This window comes from Stegodyphus dumicola, chromosome 2 (genome assembly GCF_044657685.1).
Source record: "Stegodyphus dumicola isolate Sdum_Otavi_A_Nest chromosome 2, ASM4465768v1".
NCBI classification, from domain to species: Eukaryota; Metazoa; Arthropoda; class Arachnida; order Araneae; family Eresidae; genus Stegodyphus; species Stegodyphus dumicola.
Genome location: NC_140769.1, coordinates 76,323,870 through 76,336,123, shown reverse-complemented (window position 1 = coordinate 76,336,123; position 12,254 = coordinate 76,323,870). Strand labels below are relative to the sequence as shown.

Sequence of the window (12,254 nt, the reverse complement as noted above, 5' to 3'; positions counted from 1 at the left end):
TCAATACGCTGAGTTCATTAAACAAAAAATCGTTAAATTTATGCAATATATAATATAAATCAAAAACAAATGCTTGCGTCGAGGACTACTTGTACGAAAAATCAGTGGCTGTATGTACCGTCGTTTTACCACGATGCGAGGAACATACATACATATAGATCCTTCATTATTTAAAGTAATGCATTGCGATAGCATTTGGTGGCAAATGCATTGGAAGAGTTTCAGACACAAAATTAATGCGGAGAATAAGTGAGTTCGTAGACTAATAGACTGGTGCTAAAAAAAAATGAAAAATAGCCGAAAAAAAGCTATGAAATTATAAATTACGTATATCATGAATTAAAAAGCATTTTTATTTAATTCAATCAGATAAAAATGAAAACAAAATGTTATTTAAAATGTATTAATAAGAACTGTATTTATAGCTTTTATTTTAACTTCTTAATCAGTAACCGATAGATGAAATTTGAAAGTTAAATATCTTGCGGTTTGCCGAATGGCAACACAACAGCGCAGGGGTGATAAAAGAATTTTTATTTTAAACCGCGGCTCTAATAGCCAATGTTTTTCCGCAAAGGCAGAAACATACATACATCGACATGTGTCATTATTTAATAATATCGAGATATGTTGTGTTAACTGCATTTATGATGATTTAAATGATTTCGAATTTATTGATTTGTGCCAACAAAGATAAAATGGCTGCAATGATGCAGTTGACATCAACTCTCTTCTGTTGAATTCAACTGAATCATGCAGTTGACTTCAACTCACTTCTGATCAAAGAGTAATTAATTCGTTTTGTGCTAGTTTATTCATTGCAAGCGTGGTCTGTGGCGTTAAATAAACGACTGTGCTTTTGTAGTGATGCTTATGGAATTGCTTCAGAATTAATTCTTGAGATCGGCACTAGACATTTAGAGCGACATTGATTTTCTGAAGAGCTGAAGAGAACGGGCAAATCAAACATGATTACATCGTTCATCGCCGATGGCGTGTAGTGATGGTGATGTCACGCTTTTACCAGCCTTTTCATATAATGCCTGTAGATTCCTTGGTGAACAGAACTAAGGCTAAATAGAAAAGATGTAAAGCATTGCCTAACTTGAATTATTTTGATGAAATCTTTAGCTTCGCTGATAAGAGAGATCAAAAACCTTAAAGTATATCACTTCTATGTGTTTAAGCAATTAAAGTGAAAAATACCTTCACTTATCATGCTCCGTTAATTGACGTTGCGAGTATATTCCAAATAAGGGAAATATTTTCTAAATCTTTACTTTGGCAACATCATTTCAGTTCTTCCAAATCCATAAATGCCATTTAAGTGATATAAGCGGCATTCCTTCTTATTTGTCTTACATTTTTTTTACTTTTTAACAGAATCAAACAGGAAGAATTAAAAATTAGCAGACGATATATGATATATGCATTGTATGTATGTGTATACATGTATGTATGCATGTAATCAAGATATTATAATTAAATCAAAAGAGGTGGTTAATAGTCTAATAGGAAGTACATACATCAAAACTGGAACGATATCAAAGCAATTAAATAAAATAACAAATTGTTGAAAATTCATAGGTCTTTTCAAGGAGCAGTTGAAGAGAGGCATATTTTTTTAACTATATCTGGATGATTATAAATTCTTTAAATAATTCAAAATATTACCAAATAAAAAATTGAATTGAATTTATTAATTCAAATCCCTTAAAATGCAATAAGTAAAAATGTTTTTATTTTTTTAATTAAATTAATCATCTGGATATCATCTGTTCTAACATAAACCTAAAAAAAAAAAAAAAAAAAAAAAAAAAAAAACTAAAACAATCTGAAATGTTTCAGATTTTAAATTACGTCCAAAGGGGCGTTTTTTAACATTTTGTGTGTTACCTTTCTTTATTAAATATTATGTTCCTCGCACTTAAACCATAAGATCCAGTGCAACAGCAATATCGCAAAATAGTTTTAAAACGAGCATATCTTTAGAATTTCCGATACAGAGACTCACGCGCTGGAGATAAAAATGTTTTTTCTGCACAACGTTGCCATTGCTCGCTTTGAAATCCTTGAGTTTGTTAATCAAAAATTCGTCAAAGTTTTAAAAAATAGGAAATCGATCATAAAACAAATTTCAAATTTCAAATTTGGTCTTCCACATGCTCATATTCGTTGGAGGATTACGTTATTCAAAATTCGATGACTCTATGTACCGTTATTTTATGACAATGTGAGAAATATACATACATTTACGCAGATTTTCATTATTTAATTTCTTCAAATATAATGCAGGACTCTAACATTTTATGGCAACAGTTTGAAAAGTGAACCGACATTTATCCGTCCGACGCAAAATGCCAAAACGAAACTAATAGTCCTTCGGGATTCAAATCCCTTTGGACTAAAAGTACTGTAAAAGTAATATAAAAAATCTGATGTGTACACCACATGACTTCCTTGTACGGAATATTAAATTATACGCATTTTTTCTTGCATTTCATTTAACTTATTAGATTGAATTAAACCTACTTCGCCGACAGCGCATAACCCACAATAGAATAAATGCATTCTTTAAAATTCACTTTGTTTACCATAGCGACATTCTGGCGCTAGGTTTACTTAACAATATTATATTTCGTTCATATTATAACTCAGAATGCACAAAATGTACATCAAACACACAATAACACAAAATGTATATCATTTAAAGAATTATCTAATCGTTGCCACATGTTCTATTCAAATACTATAACAAAGCTAGAACGATGTATAAAAGAAATTAAGCAAACAAAACGAAAAAGAAACAGTTTTTCACAGACGATTGAGTATTTCTCATTCAATTAATTCAGTTTTCACTTCGCGACAAGGCAAAAATACATAAAAACTCAAAATATCTGTATTAAAAATTACGAAGTAAATCTTAAATACTTATTTCCTCGAAAAAATTCCAGAAAAGATTAAGCATGATTTAATTCGCAATAATAAATGAAGGCGTTATTTTTGTGTTGCTTAGTCTCTCTAGATTGGCAACAAATCTACAATTCTGCTGTTTCAAATGTAAACAAATATGTCCGCCATGTTATTTAAAACTTAACCGCACTTAAACAGCTTTTAAATTGTTGATAATTGCTTCCAGAATTACGAAAGCATAAAAACTTTAACCGGAAGATAAAAACAACGTAATTCAATCATTTTTTAAAGCAAAAAATGTACAATTTACAAACATATAAGAGTAAAGAAACTGAGATCACTGAGCCGGGTAACAGAGTGGATATATTTATAAATATATTTATATACGTTTGGCGCGGCCGATTGAAACCAAAATACGAGGTGCACATCTACATGTTATAGTAGTCTTATATACAAAATTTCAAAGTTCTGAGGCTACTCGTTTTTGAGTTATGCGAGATACGTACGTACGCACGTACGTACATACGTTCGTACAGACGCCACGAAAAATTCTCTTCAGAATTCATTTTAAAGCAGTTTTTTAGTTTTTTTGGAGGAAAAGAGTCTTTTATTCTGTCCTTACGTATAGATATCACGCAAAAACATCGTTAAATTGCATTCGAAAGCGGTCAAAGTGGATATTTTCGTTAAAATATGCTGCCTGAAGCTTTTCGCGATTACAATACTTCCTTTTTACTTCGTACAAAGAAGTAAAAAGAGGTCTCGAAGTAAGAAAGTAGAAAAATATTTGGGTAAATTAAAAGCAATGTGTGTTAAATAAATATTTAGATAAATTTCAAGGGGAAAAAAATGCAAAAACACTAATAAAGAGTGAGTTAAAAGCGACCGTAAGTTAAAAGCGACTGTTGCAAATCAAAGTAAATATTTTGTCAAAACTTTTGAGAAAATTAATTTATTTTAGAAAAAATGTACTAAAAGTAAAATAAAAATAAAAATCTGAAAGATTCCAAATTTTATATTACTGCCAAACCAGCCTTTATTATTATTATTATTATTTATGTATTTACAGATATATATACGTTTCGAGCATATTGCGCTAAATATTTAAAAACAGCATATCTTTAGAATTTTCGATAGACAATTTCGCGCGCTGTAGATAAAAATGTTGTATTCCCTACAGTGTTGCCACTGCTTGCTTTGAAGTTGTTGAATTTTTTTAATAAAGAAATTCGTTAAAGTTTTACAGAGCATGAAATAGACAATAAAATAAATTCTAAATTCGGGTTCCAAGTGGTCATGTTCGGGTTTAAGACTATGTTATTCGAAAGTTGATGACTCTAGGTACTGTTGCTTTTTTCACAATGCGAGAAACATACATACATTCATGTAAGTTCTTCATTATTTAATTTCTTTAAATATAATATGTATAGGGTGATAATATTTGATGGCAACAATTTGAAAAGTGCTACAGCCGGTTATAGTGATTCGACGCAAAATGCGGTTTCGAGATTAATAGCCCTTCTGGGCTAACGCCCATTTGGGCTAATAAGAAGTTTTAATAATAATTTATGCAACAAAGATTGGTTGTTGACGAAAAATTGAAAAAAACCTTACGAAAAATCGACCTTACGAAACCATGAAAAATAATTCAGCCACATGGTGATTCTCCACGAGATTTTCGAAAATGCTCTTTAGATGTATAAGTTCGAGTTAAAGGTTGGAGGGAAGTTCCAAAGAGCTGTACGACTACTTTTTTTTTAGTTTCCAAAACTGAAACGCGTTTCTTTCAGAAAAATAAATTTTATCAGTCATTCATCGGTTCTGTGTGCATTTAGTTCATTGCGAGCCCGCATGGACGCAACAACGTTTGGTGTCAGCAGCGCGGCTGAATGCCGGTGGGTATGGAGATAGAGCGACGGAGAGAAGATGAGAAAGATGGAGGACCAACTCAGCCGATGACAGCTTTTGCTGCATTTCAAGAAAGGATGAAAGGGACCATGAAGTCCGTTAAAAGAGAAGTCAAAGCAGCCCAAGTAGATATGTTTCTTGGGCTGCTTTCACTTAGATAGTTTCTGCTGTTAGAAGATAAGAGTTTCTACTGTTAAACTGCAAATTGATGATAGACCTTCCGCTGCTGTTGTTAACAAAGTTCACCTTAAAGAAATCCATAGCGACAGCTGGACACAGCTCTGTCGCCTTTCAACTGCTAACAATGTCTTCTCGTACTCCCGTAAAGCTATACACATCATATCGAAAGACCTCATGAAAAGTGTATAAGACGCGTTTCTGCAGAGTGGCAAACGAAAATGGATGAGATTCCGAAGCTAAAGCCTGCTATCTCGCCGCTTTTCTGAGAGCAGGCGTAGCGGGTATCTTTCAAATGCTTCCCAAAAACCAGACACTAGACTTCGAAGATCCGTCCGGAGCGTTGGAGCTACCGTTTGGCGATAAGTGCTTAAAACACTATAACAGGTTTCTATTAAAACCTTGCCAGCAGAAGCCCAGAAAAACACTCCTACAGCTCACCACGGGTGTTGAAAGGCTCTCTCGTCTTTTCGGAAGGGAAATTCTGTACCTGCAGTATTTCATTGCTGCCGTCCGGGATCCTGGGATACAGAAAGCCCTGCGAATGGCGAATGTCAAGAATCTAAAAAGGGCTTTAGTGTACGCCATGCAATTGGATACTGCACAGCAAACAAATTGTAGAGACCACTACCTAAACACAGCTGCTAAAGTCCTGAAGGCATAATGGCAAAATGCACATTCAGTTGATCAATGTTAATTTCGCGTACTGCACATGCACAGAAGAGAATTTGGCGCAATTACGACTGTGGTCCAATTTTAAAAGAAGATAAATACGGTGTGTGGTTGATGTTCTGTTATCTAGGCATTCGAGATTTTGAAACTTATTATGTTGTAAGTTGCTTAGAGTGTAAATATCGATTGTAAATTATGTAAATTTTCGTTTAACCCCTTGGGTACGGATTTATTTAAGAAAATATTTGCATGTGGAACGGATATAATTTTTGGTTGCTTGGAGTAGAATGTAAAAGCAGTACATTTTTCGTAAAAATTTATTTATTTCTAAAATATTGATGACATATGTAGCATTAAGATGTCTTCAAGTAATTAGAATTACAAAACAAAAATAAATTAATAACAAAAAATAAAACTAAATAAAATAAATTCAAGCTATAACAGAAAACCAATTACTAATAATTACGCAGAGTGTGATATTTTTCAAAGCAAGTAAGTAAATGCAGTGCTACTTTGCATTGTTTGCACTGCCACGTAGTCTCTTTCCTAATATTATGCTTATAACAAACACGGCACTTTTTTCCAGGGTGTTGCTTGGACTTACTTGACGGAATATTTTCAGGAAAGTGTGCCCAATTTTTCGCTGCCAAACGAAATGGTTTTGTATCGCTACTTGACGGGCGTCCACGACGTTTATAATTTGGCAATGACAATTGCTCCAGCAATTCTGCGGCAATAGCTAAGCGAAAGGAAGTAATGCCTGCCTTGGTTGTACAATTAATTTTAGAATATAAAACATGAGCATTATAAAAGGCCATATCTATTAGATAAAAAAAAAATTCTTATAACCCTTTACACATTTTCTCATAACTGGGAAGCGCGCTAGCAATTGGTCTTGTTTATAAACGCCTCCCATACCTTTGTTATACATAAGCACAGATGCCGGTTTTATAATATTTTCGCTATCACCACCTTCATTTTTTCTCCTTTTGCCCGTGTTTATCAAATCAGCATTTGAATGTTCGTGCTAAGTATGTGAATCATCCGCTCCTAGGGAAAACAAGTGAATGACGTCTCTCAGATGTCAAATGTACCCCAAGAGTTTAATTTTTGGTTTGACGTCTTAGACACGTCATCCGCTCCTAGGAGGGAAAAAGTGAATGACATGTCTCAGACGTCAAATGTACCCAAGGGGTTAAGAATGATTACAAAAGAGGGAACATTACAAGATATATTAGCTAAATCTTTATTGATTATACTTCTGAAGAATGAAAGCAATTGCGTATTTACCATACGTTTCATTCGTATATACTTTAACAAATTAAAGAATAAATCCAGTTTAAATTACTGAATTAAAGTCAAGGTAATTATTATAAATAATCGATATTAAACATAACGTTTATGAAGAAAATAAACCGAAATGAAATTAAACAGAAGCAAATGCATTAAGCACAAATTTCGGTAGTATTGCAATTGTAAACTGTTGATAAGACTACATGGCGTGCAGGCTTGTGTAGGGTCGCTTATGCCCCCCCCTTAGTTGCCAGTATTTCCTCCCACGAAAACGGTAAACCACTGAGCATGCGCAGGATGCGAAATTCGTTAACATTGATCAATTCAATGTGCGGTTTGCCGTTACGCGTCCCGGAGGCAGTGGATCATGTGACTGCTTGTCTGGACGTTTTAACCAGATAAGTCAATGCCTTGAGGCATAATATGAGCGACAAGAAACTGACCCTAAATTATTGGCCGCTTCCAACAAAGAAAACGGAAATTAATTAGTGGCCATCTCGCAGGACAGAGGTTGCAAGATATTGAGAAGCCCTACTTTATAAAGCCCTTTAGATTATCTGCATGAGTGACGGTAGTAGTGGACTCTTCATTATGGGACATATCATGTGACATACGGTTAAAGTTACATATAAAGGCTGGATACAGTTGCAGATACATATATGGATCAATAACAGTTATTTAATTACAATACAGGTTGCTGTTATACAGGGAGCGGACCGTATTTACCTTGATAAGTCCCATGATGAAGAGTCCTCTACTGTCGCCACTCACTGTAGAAATCTGAAACACTTTAAAGTAGGGCTTCTGATTGGCGATATTTGGTAATTTCTCGCCAAGTTTGGAGAGATAGTTGTTTATTATTTATGTGTTCTGCCTTAAGACACTACACGGAAAGGATGGATGCCTTCGTGGAGGACTTTCTAAGGGAAACAGGCTCGTATTAATACGTTACATATTGGGAAAACCACGAAAACGCCGATGCAGCCAGCCCGTTCCGGGATTTGAACCTCGGACCGAACTACCAATGTTCAGGGACTTTACCGTTCGGCCACCAGTGTACCTCGAGATACATATTTGCCTCACTATTAAATGTAACTGCACCTCTAACCTTATTTTTCCATCCAGGTATATCAGACAGGCTTCGTAGGAAAGACTTCTCAGTACGGTCTCCATGAGGCGTCCGAATATTCCATGATGAAAAGTTCATTACTGCCGTCACTCATTGCAGAAATATGAAGTGTTTGAAAATGAGGCTTCTCAATATCTGGCACACTCTGCTCCGGGGGATGGCCACTGATTTGTTACCTTCGACCTTGCAGGGAAGCGGTCTTATTTTTCGTACCTTTGGGGGGAGTACTGCAGTTTCTTCGTACGGGGCCTTCATCACCGCAGTTGAAGTACTTTAGGTTTGTTGCCACTTCTTTTCCGCTTCAAGACATTAATATGCCTGATTATAGCGTCTATACAAGAAGTCACTTAATCCGCTGGCTCCTGGACTTGGAGCAGCTCTTATTGGGTGGCGGTCTCTAGGATTTGCTTGCTGATCTGTCTCAAAATTCATGGCGTACACTAAAGCGCTTTTTAAATCCTTGACATTCGCCATTCACAGAGCTTATTGTATCTCTGGATCGCTACAGTGTATGAAGTACTGCAAGAACAGGATTTCTCTTGTTTCTGATGCGCACTCCGAAAGATAACTTTTCAGCATCCGGTGCGAATTCCTAGAGTGTTCTCTTGTGCTTCTGTTGGCGAGATTTGAGCTGAAGCATGCTAATCCTTTAAACATCATTTATCCTTTTTTACTAAAGCTAATTTAAATATTTAAATTTATCCTTTTTTACTAAAGCTAATTTAAATATTTAAATTTATCCTTTTTTACTAAAGCTAATTTAAATATTTAAATTTATCCTTTTTTACTAAAGCTAATTTAAATATTTAAATTTATCCTTTTTTACTAAAGCTAATTTATTAATAAAATTTATCCTTTTTTACTAATCAACATTTATCCTTTTTTTACTAAAGCTCATATCCAACGCGGTGGTTAGAGCTTCGAAATCAAGCCTCTTGTTTTCGGGAAGAGTTTAAAGTATATCCGCTGCTTCTGCTCTCAGAGAAGCGACGAGATGGCGGGCTTCGGATCCCATTCATTTGAGTTTGCCACTTCAGAGAACTGCGTTCTGTACACTTGTCAGGAGGTCTTTTCATCCATATTTGGATATCTTTAGAAAGGGTCCAGACGATATATTTCGAATTTAGAGGAATTGTGAACAGCATATGCTAAAACTGTCTAGATTTAACATTTGAACATATATGCTAAAACTGTCGTTATGGATTTCTTAAAACTGTCAACTTTTTTTGGAGATAGTGCTGTGCCGTTAGTTTGTCGTTCTGCAGCATAGACTCTTTCTTCGATTTATTGTTAAACAGCAGAAACTCTTTCTTCGACAACTGAAACTTTTTCTTGAATTTCTCCAGATTAATCTTCAACCGCGTACTTTCTGCCTGCCATTGCCTCAAATTTTTTTTTTCTATTATGGCAATAATTTCTATTTTCATTTCCATTTTACTTGTTTTCATCAGTACTTTAACAGTTTTCATCCCTTCTTGAACGGATTCTTGGCCAAATTTCATCTGCTTTTTAACGGATAGTTTGCCCGCTGTCATCTCTTCTTTGAATGCAGCAAAGCCTGCTACCAACATTTTTTACAACTCCTTTACTTTCATCCATACTAATTAGGTTAAATCCTTCCTAATCTTTGTCTTCGGCCTTTGTGTTCGTTATGAAAAGGACATAGTATATCAGTTGTCTCTCTTTTTTTCTATGCGTGTAACTAGTCCTACTCAACTCTGCATGTCATGTTAATACTGCTTGCATCTTCTCAGTAGCATCTTAGCACTGCAAAATCTACTCAAATGTTTAACATTCTCCTTTCAGTTAAATTTGCTTGGCCGTAGATTTAGCTTATTTTGATCATTACTTAATTAATTCAGTTTGATATGTATTTAGGCCGTCCAGGCGGTATAGTGGTTAGGGAAGCCTACTACGGTACCTAAGGGCTCGGGTCGAATCACGGAGAAGGTGTGGGTGTAAATTGTCTGTCGCTGCACAGGAGGTAATGACGGCTGCATATTAGGTGCCTCTACAATAAAATGACCTCCGCTTATTTCTGCCGAAAGCGTAAAAATGACTAGTGCCCACCATAAGAAAAGGAAAGAAGGAAAGAAAAAAGGAATTCATTTAGAGAAAGTCGAAATAAGATCGTTGCTTTTATCTCTACATGTGCTCTGCAATTTCAAATATTCAACTTGTGATCTGTCTAGATTTAACATTTGAACATAGATAGCAACTCAGAAACTATTGAATTTAAATTCTTTCCAAAATTAACATTGCAGTTTAAAATAAACTTCAAAATCTTTCCAGAATTATAAGCGATGTTTGTATTTAAAGTATCACGTTTAATTTCAGCTAATTGCACTAATTTAAATGTATTTACAACACATGTACGTTACTTAATTCTGGAACAACACTTCAGTGTGAAATATTTACAAAAACTATCTAAACTTTCATTTTTCTACTCTTTTGCCTTTCGTGCGGTTCCGATCCATCAGCCGTTGATGGCACCAGTTCCAGAATCCTGTGACTTGTAACATTCACTCTGACGGTTATTCCCATAGCTTAGATAATATGCAGACCATGTTTCTTTAGAGCGGCTGCTTTTGGATTTCTCTCAGACATCAGCGATAACATCTTGACCACACATATGCCTCGGTGTTGGGGCTTAAGCGTGTTGATCATGCGCCGTCGAAGTATTGGCCCGTTCTCGGTTTCCGCCATGATTTTTGTGCTTGCTCCGGGAAGGCAGCGTCTCTTACTTGTCTGGGGCTAAAATTCCTGCGAAGCCTGTGGTTGCTGGGACTTGGTCCCTAGAATAGTTAGTCTGCTAGGGCTATACCAGTCTTACCTACGGCTTTGTGATGGTTGTCCTGTACATTAGTTGCTGTCCTGTGCTAGTCCATTTATCAACTTGTCTTTTGGTTCCTTTTCCAGGGCGGAAAATCTTTCCTAGCCGTCGCAGTAATTCTTTCTTTTTCTTATGGCCATGTTTCCCAATTGCCACTTTTTCATTAGGGCTTGTACTTAGAAGTCTCATAGCAATTTTCTCCCGCACTACTTTTTACCGCTGCCATAATATTCCTAGACCTTCACTTCATATTTTTAGCTATCCCCTTAGCCTGTCATTTCGTTTTTCTAAACTTTTTGCCACTATCACATCTTCACCGACCGCTTTCTGCATCCCTTCCTCTTTTCTATAATCTGGACGACCGCTTTTTCTCAAATTCCTTGCCAATCATTTTTGCTTAGCCTTACCTTACTCTTCTAACTGCCTTCCACGTGGTACCTTTGCCCATTTCTCTCAACAACGGCATATCCCCTTTTTCGTATTTTTTTTTTAATTTTATCCGACGGTCATGAAACTTGTCTGCTGAATTTATTTTTTTTTTCAAAAATATTGCAGTACTTTTGATTTAGTCGTAATAACTACGTAAGTCCTTCAAATTTACGATTAAACTTATTAGTTTTATTTTTCTTTGCGGATGACAGCGTGTGATTGATTGTCAGAACTTTATATCTGTCTAGCCAGTCTAAGTATTTACCTCCGTCCATCATACCAGTAGTAGTATTAATGCACCATGGGGACAACTCCTGACTACGGGTATGAAGCAAACAGGATTTTTAGCTATCTCCGCAAAGTATATCTACTAATTGCTAAATGCCAATTAGGGATGGATCAGCAGTTTAGACTATATTTGTATATCTAAATTGAAAAGATATGGCCGTTAAATAGTACATGGCAATTGAAAATTTTACTAAGTTATACAAAATGTACATTATACATGGTTATACAAATATACCTTATGCAAGGCTTTACGTATTTACATGATTATACAAATTATATTATTATGCAAGTGCACAGTCGTACAAAACTTTAAAAGAATTTTCGAGCAAATGCACAGTTAAGCTAGCAAATACTCAATATTCTGTTATTCCCAAATAGTTTGCTCTACGGCATGATTATGAATACTAAATGCACTTTTACATGCATTATACAGGGATCTCAGTTAGAAATGACTGAGACTGAGTATACTAATGCATTAGAATTTGCAATTAAAAGAGCATGCATTAAAATGTACATTAAGAGAAAAGTTCCTTTTAAAAGGTTTTTTTTTTTTTTTTTTTTTTTTTTTTTTTTTTTTTTTTTTTTTTTTTTTTACTTGAATACAAGCGCTTC

The 12,254-nt window shown here is 35.1% G+C and overlaps 1 protein-coding gene across 1 annotated transcript in view; it reads left to right on the top strand.

The window, feature by feature from the left end:
- LOC118185763 (uncharacterized) overlaps nt 1-12,254 on the top strand; it is an 831,500-nt gene that overhangs the window by 696,966 nt on the left and 122,280 nt on the right. The gene's annotated exons all lie outside the window — the stretch shown is intronic.